This window comes from Saccostrea echinata, unplaced genomic scaffold, assembly GCF_033153115.1.
Source record: "Saccostrea echinata isolate AGI-Se365-2 ecotype Australia unplaced genomic scaffold, CSIRO_AGI_Sech_v1 ptg000057l, whole genome shotgun sequence".
Lineage (NCBI taxonomy): Eukaryota > Metazoa > Mollusca > Bivalvia > Ostreida > Ostreidae > Saccostrea > Saccostrea echinata.
In genome coordinates this window covers 4,581,697-4,585,707 of record NW_026889806.1, presented here as the reverse complement: position 1 = coordinate 4,585,707, position 4,011 = coordinate 4,581,697, and the positions used below count along the sequence as shown (strand labels likewise).

At 31.8% G+C, this 4,011-nt stretch overlaps 1 long non-coding RNA gene across 1 annotated transcript; it reads right to left on the bottom strand.

Moving 5' to 3' along the window:
- Nucleotides 1–1,587: 1,587 nt before the first annotated feature.
- Nucleotides 1,588–1,961, bottom strand: LOC133174368 (uncharacterized). Its single transcript, XR_009719127.1, has 2 exons — nt 1,902–1,961; nt 1,588–1,826 (listed from the first exon to the last, which is right to left on the bottom strand). It is a non-coding gene; the product is annotated as an uncharacterized LOC133174368 (long non-coding RNA).
- Nucleotides 1,962–4,011: the final 2,050 nt, after the last annotated feature.

The following is a 4,011-nucleotide window of genomic DNA, read 5'->3' as shown; positions in this document are numbered from 1 at the left end:
GAGGGGGTCTTAACAAGACAGGGTTAAATAATTCTTAAGAGGGGATTAGTTAGACTTTTCCGAATTTGAGTTATGTATTACAGAATACAATGCCACGTTAAACCTATTTTCTTTTGGAAGGGAAAGGAGAGAAATTAATTAATCAATCTCAGGCTTGATTATATATTTGCTAGCAATCAAATTTTGAAATACACATTCTTCAAGATAAAATATAACACTCATTTAAGTGAATACAGTGGTTTCAACGCAGGGCGGAGATATGCAGGACAATGATGCAAACAAATTCCATGGGTCAGTTCACTAAGACTGGACAAAGGGTTGCACCCCTTTAAAGAATTATTAAGAGTAAGTTTTATCACCATTAATGCTAAGAAAATGCATTAAGATTCAGTTAACATATCAACTTATAAATCATTGGAAAATGTATACAGCAAAAGGAAACTGATCTAAGTACTAGTAATGCTGTGTTGTTTTCATTGAACTATTAAACATAGGCGTCGGAGCCGGGGGGTCTAAGCCCCCTCCCCCAACTTTTTTGCAAAGATAGACGTAATAGAGTTAGTGAAAATTCGGGTTAACCTCTCCCCCCAACGTTTTTGTTGGTTTAGCCCCCCCCCCCCCACTTTTAAATTGCTTCCGATGCCTTTGTTAAATATGTTTATACATTAACTTATTTACATTTCTGATAATGAATTTCACATTACATTTTAGTAGCTGCTGTTTACAAGCCTTACAAAGCATCAAAGACAATCTCTTACGATTTAATGAGAGGTGGGACGAAGAGGTTTGATCCATACCTTCCTGGAGGAATTATTAAATATGATAAGGTACGTTTGAAGTTGGTTGTCAGAAATATATAGATATAATACCACCTGTAATTTTTTGTTTATTAATACAACTGTATAACAAAGCATACTTTCTTTGTGTTTATCAGATTTTTATATACTAGTATGTTTAGTTAGTTGTCAGATGCCTTATTATATGGATATGTTTAACTTAAAAGAAATGTACGAGTATGAATGGGTAATCATTTAGTCAAAGTTTTATGTCCAAATTAATCTTTGTTTTTCAGAAGAACACAGAGAAGTCCAAGTGTATAACAGATTGATTTCTAATGGAATAAGGATGCTGTGATCTTTTCGTATTTCAAACAGTACAAATTTCATTTGAAGGAAGACTGTAATTTTATTGTGCAGGTGTTAAAAAAAAAACAGTGTTTAGACAACATTAATGAATGGATTTAAATTTATTAAATTATAAGACATATATTGTTTATTATGTTGTAAAATTGATTTTTTAAATGTTTTAAAAACGTTTTAAGAAATGTTCTCAAAACGTTTTTAAAAATGTTTTCCAAACGTTTTTAAAAATGTTTTTAAAACATTTCAGTACAACGTTTTTGCAAAACGTTATAATAACGTTTAAAAAACCACACAAAATAACGTTGTAATAACGTTTTAGAAAATGTTTTCATAACATTTTCATAACGTTTTTATAACGTTTTAATAACGTTGTTGTGCTAACTGGGTAGGATACAGAAAATATATTTCCAGTTAAAGTGAATACGTGCACAATGTTGAAAAACTGTAGTTCTTTACAAAGCCAATTCCTTGGGAATACATTTCTTGATGATCGAATCCCAGAAACATTGAACATCGGTGGTACAGGTGCCTGAATTAGGCTTCTTCAGACAGTCGGACAGACGGCGTGCCAGTATCCTCCGCTTATTTGACGATTGTCTGTTTAAATCAGCTCTTAGTGTCTGCTTCTCTCTATCGCACCTAGCGTTAGCTTCAACTCTCAATGTTTGCTTCTCCTTCGTGCACCTGGCGTTTACTTCTTCTTTTTTTTTAATCTGTCTGTTGTATTCAGCTTTAAGTGTTTGCTTCTCCTTCTCACACCTGGCGTTTACTTCTTTGACCTCTTTTCTACAATTTTGGCGAAACCAACCATTACAGCCTGAAAAAAAATAAATTGTTTTTGTTTTTATGAAAAAAAATTAATGCAAGAATATAAAGCCTTTAAAATTCTTTTTTGCTACATTCGTTTAATGGTGCTACTTTTGATAAATCAAAATAAATTATTAATTTGATAACAAGCAGAACGGTAATTCGTGCATCTTCAAACATGAAAAGGTCTTGCCATGAAAGGTATAAAATTTTATTTTGTGTCATTAATTTGTCATTAAATTGATTTTTAACCGGAAACAATAACCAGAAAATAATGAATTTGCCAATAAATGCAAAATTTATATATTAATAACCCTACTAAGCTGACACTAGCTAAAAGCTCGAGTAAGCTTTTCTGGTTAAAATCTGCCCAATGTTTTGTTTATCTATCTGAAGTCTTTTGTTTTTAACTTTCTATTTTTTCAGTTTATAAGCCAATTCTGAATTTAACTTGTCACAGAGCATCTTGAGTTAAGGAGATTTAGATTTGAAAAAATTATCTAAACTTTTCGAAGATTATATATTGATAGACGTAGTATATAGCCTGGTGTCCTTCATACAGAGTCTGCCACAACTGTCTCATATTTGGATATTAGCTGACTATAAATGATAATAGCCTACTCATAACTAAACTGTATGACAAACGGGATTACTTCAGCTCTTCCATTGTCAATTTTCCTTATTTTTTGTAATATTCCGCTATCACCTGCATAGGGTGTTTATGCCTCCAACTGATTCGATACACAAGAGGATGCTCTCAGTACGATCAATTTTTAAACCGAGGCAAGCTATCGAAAATTCAATTGATGTTAAAAGGGTTTCAACAGCCCTTTAAAGTCAGCTTATCGCAAATTCTACGATCTTGTTTGTAAATACAACCTATCGTTGGGTCGTATTTTCACTAACGTGTTTAATACCACTTATTAGGTCATTGCTTTTATACTAAATTTGATTTTGTATTACACAAATGTATGTACATGATCAATACATTGGACTCAATGCGGACGTGAAGGGTCGACAGGGAAAGCTTACTCCTCCTAGGCAACTGATCCCACTGTTGGTGTTTCTGGTTTGCGCTATTCACGATTGGTTTTGTTTACTGGATTTATGAGATTATTCACTGTTCGATATCTTCACCTTTTTACATCATAGTCCAAGGTGCAGGGAGTAGATCACATTAGATTGTAATTATTTCAGTCATATGTCTAGTATAATAAGTAGGGGAAATTTAATTGTAAGAAATAGTTTTGTCAAAAATCAGCTTCGCGACAATTCTGTAGTAAAAAGACATGGAAGGAATCCAAATGTAACAAAATGTCAAGTTTGTTTCAATCATGAGCCCCCATACAGTTTAGGATCTCAATTCAACAGGATCCAAGTTATTAGATGTATTAAATATTTATAAAAAAAAAATCTTATTACTTGTAATTCATTTTATTCAATTAGACATAAAGTATATCAACGTATATATTAACGAATATCAACGACGTTTTATCAATAAACAAATGTTATTTTCATTCATACGCAGGGTCGTCTATCTCACCAAACTCGAAATAAATTGACAAAAAATTCCTAGAAATTCCGTTTTAAGACTTTATTTGCTGACTGACGTTTTTCATACGTATGGCCATTATTTACGCACTGAATTGATTTTTCCGTTATTTCCCGATCATGACAAGAAGCACGGCGGGTGTGACCGGTCGGCAGGGGATGCTCACTCCTCCATGGCACCTGATCCCACCTCTTATGTTTCTGGAGGTCCGTGTTTGCTCTGCTCCCGATTTGTATTATTTAAATGGATTTTGAACTTGAATACTTAAATCTCCATATTCCATTGTTAATTATATTAAAAAAAATTCAGATGCCTGTCCGTGTTTTTTTCATTATTAAAAATTGACCTTAACCATGACTTTTTCTGATTACTTTGATATATATATATATATATATATATATATATATATATATATATATATATATATATATATATATATATATATATATATATATATATATATATATATATATATATATATATATATATATTGTATGTTTAATGAACATG